The sequence below is a fragment of the Bos taurus genome, chromosome 11, assembly GCF_002263795.3.
Source record: "Bos taurus isolate L1 Dominette 01449 registration number 42190680 breed Hereford chromosome 11, ARS-UCD2.0, whole genome shotgun sequence".
In the NCBI taxonomy this organism is placed as follows: Eukaryota; Metazoa; Chordata; class Mammalia; order Artiodactyla; family Bovidae; genus Bos; species Bos taurus.
In genome coordinates this window covers 87,175,376-87,190,439 of record NC_037338.1, presented here as the reverse complement: position 1 = coordinate 87,190,439, position 15,064 = coordinate 87,175,376, and positions in this window count along the sequence as shown.

Genomic DNA, 15,064 nt, shown 5'->3' with positions numbered 1-15,064 from the left:
CATCCCTGGAAAGGAGAGTAGGGCCTCCAGGGTTGGTGATAAACTGATGGGAGTTCACTCCCTAGCCCTGGGTGTGGTCTCAGGCCTCCCACAAAGAGCATGATACCTGGAGGATGCTATCTGTTAGGCGTTCAATTGTATCTCCCCCTCCCACACACACCCCTAATTCTCCCAGGCGGTGCTAGTGGTAAAAACTGGCCTGCTAATGCAGGGGAGATGCAGGTTCAATCCCTGGGTCAGGAAGATCCCCTGGAGAAGGACATGGAAACCCACTACAGTATTCTTGTTTTTTAATTTATTTATTTTAATTGGAGGAGAATTACTTTACAATATTGTAGTGGTTTTGCCATACATTGACATGAATCAGCCATGGGTGTACATGTGTTCCCCATCCTGAACCCCACTCCCACCCTAGCCCCATCCCATCCCTCTGGGTCATCCCAGTGCACCAACCCTGAGCACCCTCCATGCATCGAACCTGGACTGGCAATCTGTTTCACATATGATAATGTACATGATATTCAGTGATATTCTCTCAAATAATCCCACCTTCGCCTTCTCCCACAGAATCCAAAAGACTGTTCTATACATCTGTGTCTCTTTTGCTGTCTCACATATAGAGTTATTGTTACCATCTTTCTAAATTCCATATATATGCGTTAGTATACTGTATTGGTGTTTTTCTTTCTGGCTTACTTCACTCTGTATAATAGGCTCCAGTTTCATCCACCTCATTAGAATTGATTCAAATGTATTCTTTTTAATGGCTGAGTAATACTTGTGTATATGTACCACAGCTTTCTTATCCATTCGTCTTTTGATGGACATCTGGGTTGCTTCCATGTCCTAGCTATTGTAAACAGTGCTGCGATGAACATTGGGGTACACGTGTCTCTTTCCCTTCTGGTTTCCTCAGTGTGTATGCCCAGCAGTGGGATTGCTGGATCATAAGGCAGTTCTATTTCCAGTTTTTGAAGAAATCTCCACACTGTTCTCCATAGTGGTTGTACTAGTTTGCATTCCCACCAACAGTGTAAGAGGGTTCCCTTTTCTCCGTACCCTCTCCAGCATTTATTGCTTATAGACTTTTGGATAGCAGCCATTCTGACTGGGGTGAAATGGTACCTCATTGCGGTTTTGATTTGCGTTTCTCTGATAATGAGTGATGTTGAGCATCTTTTCGTGTGTGTGTTAGCCATATGTATGTCTTCTTTGGAGAAATGTCTGTTTAATTCTTTGGCCCATTTTTTGAATGGGTCGTTTATTTTTCTGGAATTGAGCTTCAGGAGTTGCTTGTATATTTTTGAGATTAATTCTTTGTTAGTTGCTTCATTTGCTATTATTTTCTCCCATCTGAAGGCTGTCTTTTCACCTTGCTTATAGTTTTCTTTGTTGTGCAAAAGCTTTTAAGTTTAATTAGGTCCCATTTGTTTACTTTTGCTTTTATTTCCATTACTCTGGGCCACTCCAGTATTCTTGCCTGGAGAATCCCATGGACAGAGGAGCCTGATGGACTACAGTCCATGGGGTCATGAAGAGTCAGACACGACTGAAGTGGCTGAGCACACAGCACCCAATCCATCTTTCAGATCCTCAGCCCATTACCATGGAATGGGACCTTATTTGGAGACAGGGTTTTCACAGTCAAGTCAAAGGAGGTCATCAGGATGGACCCTCATCCCACACGACTGGGGTCCTTATAAAAGGGAAATTTGAACACAGATGAAGGAGGAAACAGACAGAGCTGGACTCCATCTTAGGCCAGGCTGCGAACATTAGGCTACACGCATGGTTACTCTCCCAATGGACTCTGAACTTTGTGCCCGGTGTCTACAGAAATGGCATACCAATGGGAAACCAGACCCCCCGGATAAAAGAGCCTCAGGACTTGTACTTGGACTCTTCGTTGCCTAAAAGAATATGCTAATTATCTCTGTAACAGAACAAAGTTGTAAATTCCATTATGTTTATCGGGATATGACCACAGTCCTATTGATGAATGTCCACTGTTTATCTAGTCTTGTGACACATGAATCATGAGTTAACTTTGGTTGTATCTCTCTTTTATCTTGTCCAGACTAGTTTCAAGGAATCTGGGGATGTGGGTTTGACCAAGTACACTTAGGGTATATAAGGTTTTCACAAAAACTGGTCGGGGTCCTTGGCCAGGAGGAGACTCTGCCTTGGGCCCGCCGGAGTAATAATCTGCACTCCACTATCTGCATTGTCCTTCTGAGTGAGTTCGTTTCCCTGAACGTGTGCCTAGAACACAGAGACAAACGAGCACAGAGGGAAGTGGAGCTGAAGACCCAGGAAAGATGAAGGCAGAGATCAAGACGATGCTTCCACATGCCAGGAAACACCAAAGATTCCTAGAAACCCCTTGGAAGCTGGGGGAGATGCCCGCCCTGGAAGAGATCCCACCTCACAACCCTCAGAAGAAACGAACTCTGCTGACACATTGATCTTGGGCTTCCAGCCTCCAGAGTTGTGCGAGAATGCGATTCTGTTGTTTCGGCCCCCAGTCTGTGTAACTTGCTTACATCAGTCTGAGCAAACAAATTTGCTGTTGTTGTTTAGTGGTTCAGTCATGCCTGACTTTTTTGCGACTCCATGGACTGTAGCCTACCAGGCTCCTCTGTCCATGGGATTCTCCAGGCAAGAATACTGGAGTGGGTTGCCATTTCCTCCTCTAGGGGATCTGCCCCATCCAGGGGTCCAACCTGGATCTCCTTCATTGCAGGCAAATTCTTTACCTCTAAGTCACCTGGGAAGACCAGGAAACAAATACATTATCATTAAACTGTCTCCATGACTCTGTCTCCAGCAAGTGAAGCCCCCAGGACCTGCTTCCTCTTCTCCCTGGAAGAAACTTCTCTCCCTTCCTCAGCAGACTGCCCCACCTGTGTTACTTGCCCTGCTGGGCCACTCCCCTCACAGCTGGGCTTCCCTCCTGCCCTCCTGACTTGTCCCCTGGTCTCCATTCTGTTGACTTTTCTGGATGCTGGAGCGGGAGGGCAGAAAAGCAAAGCAGGCCCCACCTTCCTGGAGGAATGGTAAAGGGTGGGTATTGAGAAGAGACAAGACCAAAACGATTCAGTGAATCAGGGAGGGACTTCCTTTAAAAAAAAAAAAAAAAAAAAGTCAGCTCTGGAATTTCAAGGTCTGAATAAACGTTTTCACCAACAGTCCAGGGAGCTAGCTTCTGCATGGTGGTTGGTAGAAAGAAGCCTTCAGAGCTCAGCAGCTGGCATATACGTGACAGGGCTCTTCTTATCTGCTGCCCCTCCCAGAGCTGCACCCCAAAAAAGCTCTCTGAGTTGGGACTGCCTGACAGGTCTGTGATAGGCTGGGAGCTGGAGGAGTCCCTGGAAGGGCCCAGCTGAGGGCTGACGGAGCTGGGAGAGTCAGGAGCAGCTGGGCAGGACACAGGGGAAGCGAGAAGAGAGGTGAACTGGAATTTACAAGGACAGCTGCCACCTTCATCAAGGAATGAAGTGGAATCTAGACAGGCGTGTGACTTGTTCAAACCCAGAAAATGTGGGGAAGATGGTGCCGCTTCAGCCTTGCTGGCAGGGATGCTCACCTTTGGAAACCTCTCCCTGTAAGGGCTACCCTGAGGCCATCAGGAGGGGAGACACCGCAGGCCACATGGAGAGCCCGTGTGCAGGTTCTGAGCTCCCGAAGGCTGTGAGTGTGGACACTGGCAGATAACACCTAGCCCCAAGCCAGGGAGTCTCTCTCAGCCATCAAACCTTCCCAGCTGAGGCCCCGCCCGGTATCACAGAGCAGAGATAAACCCAGCACCACTGTTCCTGACATACTGAATCAGTGCACGTAACAGATGGGTGTTTTACCCACTAAAGTTTATGATATTTGTTATGTAGCCACACAAAACTTAAAGAAACACCTGTAATATTCCGGCCAAAAAATTTTTAGCCAGACTAAAAATTTTTAGTCTGGAGAGTGGCCCTCACACTCCAGCAAGAAGCGGTCTCTGCAAGAACTCAGTCTTGGAGTTAAATATGTCCCAGTAGAGTAGTTGGGCTTCTCTGGTGGCCCAGATGGTAAAGAACCCACCTGCCAATGCAGGAGAAATAAGTAGACACGGGATCAACCCCTGGGTCTGGAAGATCCCCTGGAGGAGGAAATGGCAACCCATTCCAGTATTCTTGCCTGGAGACTGCCATGGACAGAGGAGCCTGGTGGGCTACAGTCCATGGGGTCACAAAGAGTTGGACATGACTGAGCGACTTAACACACAGACACACACACACACACACAATAGTAGGGAGAACAGGCTCTGGGGACAGACCGCCTGGGTCTGAACCCCAGTCCTCAGTGGGCCTCAGTTTCCTTGGCTCTGAAAGAAGATAGAGAAGCCACCTCATAGGGTCCTTGTGGGGATTAAATGAGGTCATGCAGCATCCGTAGCTCCAATGTTGTGCCTATTGGACTTGACCCCGAAACAGAAAAGCTTGTCATACCCCCTCCTTGATACAAGATTGTTTTCTGTAGTAACTTATGTAAAACAAAAACAAAACAAAACAACAACAACAAAACAACAGTAATTATTATTTTCTTGATGTTTTCTTTGGGTTTTTAAAAAAATCTAATTTAAAGAAGAAACTTCAGTTCTAAAGACATTATTCCAATTAAGTTAAGCATTTCACATACAAACGAAATTTGTACCTACTCAACAAAAAGATGGCATCTCGCAGTTTGCATTTTTGCTGTTTAAATTTTCAGCACCCAAACTACAAGTGGAAGGACAGAATTGCAACGATTCAAGCTGTGTTTTGTGCCTTCACAACCTCTGTTAGATCTACGTGTTTGGGATGACCAGCGCTGAAGCCAGAAAATCCTAGGTCAGCCCACTGAGGCATCATCCCCAGATAGCAATACTCAGAATGAACCCAGGTGGCCTGGTCTGTGGGAATCAGGTCCAGCTTGGACCTGGGAGTTCTGGGGATTAACTTAGGTGCAGAACACGACCCTCATGAAAGGGTGAGTAATGAAAGGGTGAGGTTTCCATCTATGTTACTGAAACACAACCACAGCAATTGTTTTGAACAAAGGAATTGTTTTCAATGAGGAGCATTTTATCAGACATTGTTTACAACTAGTGGGCACAATGATAATAATATGCAGAGCAGCTTTTGGTCAGTTTTATTATCGCTTTGAAACTTATCTACAAGCTATGCCGGTCCTCACTGCCTGCACCAGGGCTCCACTGCCCCGCCCTAGAACCACAGCACCCTGTCAGCATCAACGCTGCTCTCATCAGAGCCAGTCTCGGGTTCACAGGTCCTTCCACCCTGTGTCTGAGCATCTAACGATTCTTTCTTTCATTTCTTTTTTTTTTTTTTTTTGGCTGTGCTACACAGCATGCAGGAACTTAGTTCCCTGACCAAGGATCGAACCAGTGTGCCCTGGTGCAGCAGTGCAGAGTCTTAACTGCTGGGCCACCAAGGAAGTCCCATTGAGGGTGTTCTGACTGATCTCATAGGAAATTGTACCAGTTGTTGTTCAGTCGCTGTCATGTCCGACTCTTTGTGATCCCATGGACAGCAGCACACCAGGCTTCCCTGCCCTTCACTATCTCCCAGAGTTTGCTCAAGTTCATGTCCATTGAGTTGGTGATGCCATCCAACTATCTCATCCTCTGTCACCCCCTTCTCCTTTTGCCCTCAGTCTTTCCCAGCATCAGGGTCTTTTCCAATGAGTCGGCTTTTCACATCATGTGGCCAAATTATTGGAGCTTCAGCTTCAGCATCAGTCCTTCTGATGAATATTCAGGACTGCTCTCCTTTAGGATTGATTGGTTTGATCTTCTTTCAGTCCAAGGACTCTCAAGAGTCTTCTCCAGCACCACAATTTTAATTTTTTGGTGCTCAGCCTTCTTTGTGGTTCAACTCTCACATCCGTACATGACTACTAGAAAAACCATAGCTTTGACTATATGGACCTTTGTTGGCAAAGTAATGTCTCTGTTTTTAAGCATGCTGTCTAGGTTGGTCAAGGCTTTTCTTCCCAGGAGCAACTGTCTTTTAATTTTATGGCAGCAGTCACCATCTGCAGTGAATTTGGAAGCCAAGAAAATAAAAGTCTGTCACTGTTTCCATTGCTTCTCCATCTATTTGCCATGAAGTGATGGGACTGGATGCCATGATCTTAGTTTTTTGAATGCTGAGTTTTAGGCCAGCTTTTTCACTCTCCTCTTTCAACTTTATCAAGAGGCTCTTTAGTTCCTCTTTGTTTTCTGCCATTAGGGTGGTGTCATCTGCATATATAAGGTTATTCATATTTCTCCTGGCAGTCTTGATTCCAGCTTGTGATTCATCCAGCCTGGTATTTCACATGATTTACTCTGCATATAAGTTAAAGAATCAAGGTGACAGTATACAGCCTTGATGTCCTGCTTTCCCAATTTTGAACCAGTCTATTGTCCCATGTCTGATTCTAACTGTTGCTTCTTGATCTGCTTACAGGTTGCTCAGGAGGTGGGAAAGGTGGTCTGGTATTCCTATCTCTTTAAGAATTTTCCACAATTTGTTGTAATGCACACAGTCAAAGACTTTAGTCAGTGAAGCAGAAGTAGATGTTTTCCTGGAATTTTCTTGCCTTTTTGATGATCCGATGGATGTTGGCAATTTGATCTCTGGTTCCTCTCCTTTTCTGAACCCAGCTTGTACTTCTGGAAGTTCTTGGTTTACGTGCTGTTGAAGAGGGGCAGCCATTCTTTCCTCCTTTTCCAGCTGCCCTAGGGCACGGGGGCCTCCCCCAGTCTCGGAGTAAATCTACCCTCAGGCTCAAGCCGTCAGATCTAGGAGAGATACCTGAGCCAGACCTTCGGGGCCAGATTCCAGGGGTCACGTAGCCTGGGCCTGGACTGCTGAGGTGAGTGCTGGCATCTTGGAGGCAAGAGGCCCGGGAACCCACCAATCAGGATCAGCTTAGATGGCAGCTAAGGGAGCCATTTAGGGTAGGCATGCAGAGAACAAGCCCATGGCCTGTGGCCAAGAGAGCAGGAAAAAGTGAATGCAGGGGGCAGCTACCCCAGGCCCGCAAGGGGTCACTTGCAGCCCCTCCAGGGCAGCCCTGACCCCCTCAGATGTCATGAGGTTTCCTCAGCTCCTTAGAAGAAATCTCCTTTTGCTTAACCTAGGTAACTTTGGTTCCTTGAGAGCAAACATGCCCTCAGAATAAATGGGAACATTTTCCTGGAAGAATATGATTCAATTTATGATAATCTCCTCACAATTGGATTTCTAGGACGAAAAAGACATGCAAAGTGAACAACAAGAGATGCCTATGGCTCCTTTGTGTCTCTTGTGAGTCCCCCCGCTAAGCGGGGTTCATTCTGGAACTTGCTCCAGGCAGAACTGATTTGACACCAGAGGATGACGTGCACGGCCCGCAAGTCTAGATTTTCTCACTGCATATAAACTTGCAGACTCGCTGAATGGCTCAGGCCTTTCTGAGGGGTTCCCTGGGTCTGTATAAATACTCTTTACACCCACTCCCGCCAGTGGTGCTCCCCCTCCAGGCCAATGCCATGGGATTCTCAACCCTGTAGTGTTCTCTGTTTTTGCTGTTCAGTATGGCAGCTACTGGGCCTCCTTGGTAGGTCAGCTAGTAAAAAATCCTCCTGCAAGGTAGGAGACCCCAGTTCGATTTCTTGGTTGGGAAGATCCCCTGGAGGAGGACATGGCAACCCACTCCAGTATTCTCGGCTGGAGAATCCGCAGGGACAGAGGAGCCTGGTGGGCTGCAGTCCGTAGGGTCACAAAGAGTCAGACACAGCTAAGCGCAGCACAGCACAGCACAGCACAGCACATGGCAACCACTAACATGGCCTTTGGACCCTCGAAATGTGAGGAAAATGATTGAGGAATTGAATTTGTAATTACATTTAATAATGATTAGTTTAAATAGCCATGCCTGGCTGGTGGTTACCATGTCAGATGCTGCAGTTCTAGGTCAAAGCTGTAAACGTTGATATTAGATATGCAAATAGCGACACACCCCGACAGCATTTGCATTGTGAAGACCCCCTGCACTTGCTGGGAGTGTAGTCCCCTGTCAACTTGGCCTTTAAGACCTGTGCCCTCGAGGCAGGACTCTGGCCTGGGACAGCATATTCCTTGGACGGTCTGTTAAGTCAGCAACTTCAGAAGCAAGTGGGAGCAGCTCCCAAAGCCACAGGCTGTACCCTCTCAGCTCTGACCTCCCCTTGGAAGAAAGCACCCCTCTGAGGTGTCATCACTGTCAGACTCGGAGAGCCTCCCCATGACGTCATCTTAACTTTAAAACCGCTTTTTCCTGCTGCTGGACAAAGGCAGTTCTTCCTGTCGTAAAACCAAACCCCTTATTACTCGAAATGGACTCACAGTTAAGCATCACTTTTGTGAATGAAGGATCCAGAAAGATGCTGAGCTGCAGATTTGAAACACAGGGGAAGTGGACGCGACACCGTCACACCTCTGTGAAGTCACAGGTGGACAACTCCCAGTGACATCATTGAGTGCAGCTCACAGAGCGGCCTTGTGGCCCGGCCTGCTGACCGCAGTGGGAGACAGCTCCCGACCGCTTAATTGCACATGTGCACTGGAGCCTGGGGAGTGACAATTATTGTGTCCTGACCTGCACCCTGCCAAGACAGCAGGCAGCGGGCATCTGGAGGCCTGGTTTCTAGCCCTGGCTCTTCCTTGTTCTGTTGTTTCCCTGTTCTTTTTTTTTTTTGGCCGTGCCACATGGCATGAAGAATCTTAGTTCCCTAACGAGGGATCGAACCTGTGCCCCTGCAATGGAAGTGCAGAGTCCTAACCACTGGACTGCCAGGGAATCCGGTCGTTTCCCTGTTTTTTCTTTTTCTTTCTTTCTGACTGGACTGGGTCTTCATTGCAGCTCACAGGCTCTCTCTAGTTGGAGCTTAGTTGCTTAATTGCTTTGCCACATGCAGGATCTTAGTTTCCCGACCGGGGATCAAATCCACGTCCCATGCATGAGAAGGCAGATCCTCAACCACTGGACCGCCAGTGAAGTCCCTTGCCTCCCTGTTCTGAACCTCACTTTTTTCCATCTATAAAATGAGAGCGCTGATGATAGAGAGCGTTCAGTGTCCTTACGATGCTGACTATCTCCATGTTCTTAGTGAAGCAAAGGGAAAGAAAAGACTTGCCCAGTGAGTGAGTGGCCACGTCGGGCAGAAGCTCCACACTTGTGCACAAGCAGAACTGTCCTTAGGGCATTTTGCAAACGCCAGCTTTGTGACCCACCTTCACTGAGAAGTAGATCAGTGACTGGTTAGCTAGTCAGCAGCAGTCTCATGCAAAACAGCTCTTTCTCCTCTGAGAAGAGCTTGGGTTTTGAGGTTAGAAAATCTTTGGTTCAGGTCCCAAGATCTGAACTGCTTTCTGCTGAACAATTGCAATTTTTCTAGGCCTCAGTTTCTTCATGTGTAAAACAGGGAAACACTGTCTACCTTCCAGGGCTGTCATTTCTTTGTGTACTTAATTTTTGCCTTTTACTCATGGTGGTGCTAGTGGTCAAGGACCCACCTGCCAGGGCAGGAGACATGGGAGATACTGGTTTGACCCTTGGGTCAGGAAGATCCCCTGGAGGAGGGCATGGCAGCCCACTCCAGTATTCTTGCCTGGAGAATCCCATGGACAGAGGAGCCTGGTAGTCCATGGGGTCGCAAAGAGTCAGACATGACTGAAGTGACTAAGCATGCATGCACATATAAAATAACAACCATATTAGTGCTAGTTGGAGTAGGTATTCAGATGCTAGGGCCATACCAGCTGTTTATATATTGAAATAAATCCTTAGCCCTGAGCCCTCTGACTGTTGCTCCCGCCCCACCTTGGGACCCTTCCTCCCTCCTAGTCTACCTGCAGGATTCAGCAAAGATAGAGCTGCTACCTGTTTCTCAGGGGGCCTGTGAGACCCTTCTTATATCTGATTGGCCAGGGTCTGTGTGGTACCAGTTTATCTGAATGAATGTGTCAGTTGCTCAGTCATGTTCAACTCTTTGCAACGCCATGGACTGTAGCCCTCCAGGCTCCTCTGTCCACAGAATTCTCCAGGCAAGCATACTAGAGTGGGTTGTCATTTCCTTTTCCAGGGAATCTTCCTGACCCAGGGATCGAACTCTGGTCTCTTGCATTGTGGGCAGATTCTTTACCATCTAAACCACCAAATAGACTTGATTTTTCAGAGCAGTTTTCAGTTTATAGAAAAATTTCTCAGAAAATTCAGAATTCTCATTTATAGTTTGGCCAAAAAGTTCCATTGGTTTTGCAGTTTAAAAAAATAAGAGATACATTTTTCATTGTCAACAAAAACTTTATTGAACAACATAGTCATTGCTTTGTTCCTCTACCTTCTGCCATTTTTCAGGCAACTTCAGGCATCTTCCCCAAACTTTCTTATCATTTTGAGCAAAGCACTGCTCCAAGTGTAACTGAAAGCTTGGCCTCCCGGTACATCCATGCGGAATCAAATCCTAGAGGCAGAGTTTTGGATGAAGCATAAAAGGAGAGCTTTATTGCTTTGCCAGACAAAGGGGGATATAGCAGGCTCCTGCCTCGAAAAACCACGTGTCTACCCCGGAGAACTTGATGAGGGGAGTTTATAACAATGAGTCAAAATTGGAGTCCCTAACAAGATTAGGGTGTGAGCAGGGCTTGCACCCACTTAATCTCATCTCAGGTGGTTGGTCTCTTAATCGTGATGAGCTTTTCTGGTTCCTGTAATCCTGCCTCAGGTGGTGTCTTGGCTGCTTCTCCCTGGCTGTTGTTCAGTTGATAAGTCACGTCTTTCAAACCCCTTGGACCACAGCACACCAGGTGTCCCTGTCCTTCACTATCTCCCAGAGTTTGCTCAAATTCATGTCCATTGAGTTGGTGATGCCCTCCAACCATCTCATCCTCCAGTGCCCACTTCTCCCACCTTCAATCTTTCCCAGCATCAGGGTCTTTTCCAATGAGTCAGCTCTTCACATCAGGTGGCCCAAGTATTGGAGCTTCAGCTTTGCATCAGTCCTCCCTTGATTAGAAACAGTTCACATCTGCCCTTTGGAGCTCAGGGGAGGTCATGGAGGCTGGAGTCTTGCCTATAAGAAATGGGGGACAGAAAGGCCTCTGTGCCTGGGAGCCCCACAGGGACTTGCTTGGTTTGCCAAGGTGTCTTTTGCAGCGTTCCAGAGAATTGAAATTTTTTCCGTTAGGAGAATTTTTTAAATACAATTTAAAAACATTATTTTTATTATTTTTAAAAATTTGGCTGCTCCCTGCAGCATATAGGACCTCAGTTCCTCAACCAGGGATTGAACCTCTACCCCCTGCTTTGGAAGATGGAATCACTGGACCACCAGAGGAAGTCTCTTCATTAAGAGAGTTTTGTAAAGGCTGAAATAAATGGAAATCTGAAGGTGCGGTGTCTGTGAATACAGCGGATGAAATAGAACTTCTCAGCTAAGCTGTAACAGTTTTTGCCTGGTTATCCAAGAAATGGGCTTCCTTGGTGGCTCAGATGGTAAAGAATCCACCTGTAATGTAGGAGCCCTAGGTTCATTCCCTGAGTTGAGAAGATCCCCTGGAGAAGGAAAGGGCAACTCCAATCTTCTTGCCTGGAGAATTCCATGGACAGTGGAGCTTGGCGGGCTACAGTGCATGGGGTCGGAAAGAGTTGAACATGACAGAGAGACTCACACTTTCACTTTCCAAGAAACAGGTGGTATTGCATTATCTGGATGGAAGATTATGCATTTTCTATTGATTAATTCTGGACGCTTTTTGTCGAGTGCTGCTTTCAGCTGGTCTAATTGGGAGCAGTGCTTGGAATTAATCATTTGGTTTTCCAGAAGTAGCTCATAATAGAGGACTCCCTTTCAATCCCACCAAATGCACAGTAGCATCTTCTTTGGATGAAGACTGACCTTTAGTGTGATTGGTGGTGGTTCCTTTCATCTGTATCACAATATCTTCCATTGCACATTATTGTACAGTATCCACTTTTCATCACCTGTCACAGTTGATTTTAATAAAGGAACACTTATGTCAGTTTTAATCACATGTGGAAATACAGTCAGATTTTTTTTTTTTTTGCTTAACTTACATGGAACCCAAACATCAAAGCAATTAACATAAGCACATTATTGTACAGTATCCACTTTTCATCACCTGTCACAGTTGATTTTAATAAAGGAACACTTGTGTCAGTTTTAATCACATGTGGAAATACAGTCAGATTTTTTCTTTTTTTTTTGCTTAACTTACATGGAACCCAAACATCAAAGCAATTAACATAACCAAACTAGTTATCTCCTACATGGCATAACAATGATTGTTCTCAATTACTGTCTCAATTTGATGGCTATCAACTTCAAGCCATCTACTTGACCATGGAGCCTTATCTAGCAAGAAATCTCCAGTAGGAATCTTTGCAAGCCACTTTTGACACATTCAATCAGTCACAGCACCTTCTCCAGACACTGAACAAATCCTTTTCTGTGTTTTTCAGTTGCATTTTTGCCTTTCTTGAAATAATAAAGCATAATATGCCAAAAATGTTGCTTTTTTTCCATCTTCAATATTAAAATGGTTACACAGAAGTTCACTAATTTTGATTTTTTTAAATGCATGCTGATATGACAACGGTCAACAATACAATCTAATGAAATTGTTTCAAATGAAGTTAAAGACAACTCTAAGCACTACTAGAACCATCTTACAGGAAAAAAAAATCAACTTGTAGGCCACTGAATATCCACTCCTTTGCCTACCCCACTTCCGTATTATTAACATCTTGTATCAGTGAAGTGTGTGTGTGTGCTTAGTTGCTCAGTCATGTCTAACTCTCTGTGGCCGCATGGATAGCCCGCCAAGCTCCTCTGTCCATGGGATTTCCCAGGCAAGAATACTGGAGGGGGTTGCCATTTCCTATTCCAGGAAATCTTCCCAACCCAGGGATCAACCCCACTTCTCTTGCATCTCCTGCATTAGCAGGCAGATTCTTTACCACTAGTGCCACTTGGGAAGCCCTCTTCTATCAGTGTAGTATCATTAAAACTGATGATCCAATATTGAAATATCACTGCATTATTGTTAACGCAAGTCCGCAGTTTCCATGAGGCCTCACTTTGTGTATTGTATAGTTGTTAACTGTTTTTAAGATCGTCATGCCCTGAGTTTGGGAAAGTTCTTGTGATGGCATCGGTAGAAAAATCCAGGCACCAAAGCATCATCTGTCTCCAATGGCATCCAAGTATCGACTCCTTTCAACCTATGGAGGTCAACTGTCAGATCTGACTCAAGTCCACTGTGGTGAGTTGTGAAGGGGCTCCATTGCACCTCACTTCAGGTGAAGGGAAAGGGGGGCCTGGGGGAGCCTAGGAGCCTGAGGGGTCATGAAGTTCAAGGTGGCGCTGCCAGAGGAAGACAGACTGCTCAAGGAGCCTCAAGTCAGCTTGCTTAACATTCTTAACTTTCTCAGTTAAGCTCAGAATGAGCTTAACATTCTCAGCTGTCTGGCACACCAGAACCCACAGCCCGAGTTTCCCAGAGAGAAACACGGGGCAGACATGGAGGGCTGGAGGTACTGTGAGAGCAGGTGAGAGGGAGCTAATGAGGTCTCCATCCACCGGTTAGATTGGACCCATCTGGACGCACAGACAAGGTCTTGTTGATATTCTCGGGCCATTCTTTTCTATCACTGGCAGCTGATAAGTGTGCAGTGCTTCAAAACACACGGGCTAACCTGGTTTTGTGGGTTATTTTGGGCAACTTTCACAGTAGTGTGTCTATAGTAAAACACACCTCAAATTCCAAATAACTAACTTTCAAATGGAGAAGGAAATGGCAACCCACTCCAGTATTCTTGCCTAGAGAATTCCATGGACAAAGGAGCCTGGCAAGCAGCAGTTCATGGGGTCGCAAGGAGTTGGACATGACTGAGTGTTTAATACACACACACAGCTTTCAAACAAAACCTTATTATAGCCCACTCTCCATTCCAGAAGCGGGGAGCTGCTGAGTGCTGCATGAGACGGAAAAGCAACAGGTGGGCTGCCTTTGCTACAAATAACACAATCCATCCTCTGAAAAAAAGAAATTAGTTCCACAGTCCCCGTGTCCATCTAGCCGGTCTCAGAGCCCAGCTCCTAAGCAGTGAGCCCCTGGTCGCTCCAGCCATGACTAGCATGACTGCATGTCTAACTGGGAGGAACCTGTCTGTGGGGAGGATTGGGGACCCTGCTGTGTCCTCCACACTTTGCTCCCCACCACATGATGAAGGAAAGGGTCCTGTGAGGGGTAGGGGAGGGGGGAGTGAGTGGCATGTGCATCTTAATAATATGATGTTTCTGCTTCAAACGTGAGGCTCTTAGTAGGGGAGATAAGGTCTGCAGCCCAGCGTAGAAAGGGTCAGGACATATGTGAGGCAGAGCAGGGGTTAGAAAGGGCTGGGGCATGGACAGAAGTCCTTCCATTGTTGCTGTTGTTCAGTCACTCAGTCGTGTCCAACTCTTTGCGACCCCATGGACTGCAGCACGCCAGGCTTCCCTGTCCTTCACCATCTCCCCGAGTTTGCTCAAACTCACGTCCATTGAGTCGGTGATGCCATCCAACCATCTCATCCTCTGTCATCTCCTTCTCCTCCCACCTTCAATCTTTCTCAGCATTAGAGTCTTTTCTAATATGTCGGCTCTTCACATCAAGTGGTCAACGTATTGGAGCTTCAGCTTTAGCATCAGTCCTTCCGATGAATATTCAGGCTTGATTTCCTTTAACATTGACTGGCTTGATCTGCTTGCAGTCCAAGGGACTCTCAAGAGTCTTCTCTAGCACCACAGTTCGAAAGCTGCTACCCTTTATTTATTTTAATTTTTTGATCTTGCCAAATGGCATGTGAGATCTGAGCTCCCCGACCAGGGATCAAATCCAGCTCCCTGCCTTAGGAGCGTGGACTCTTAACCACTGGACTCCCAGGGAAGTCCATCTCTTTAAATAAGAAAGGCAGATGGCCCAGAGAATGGGAGAGGACAGGGCCCTCAGGG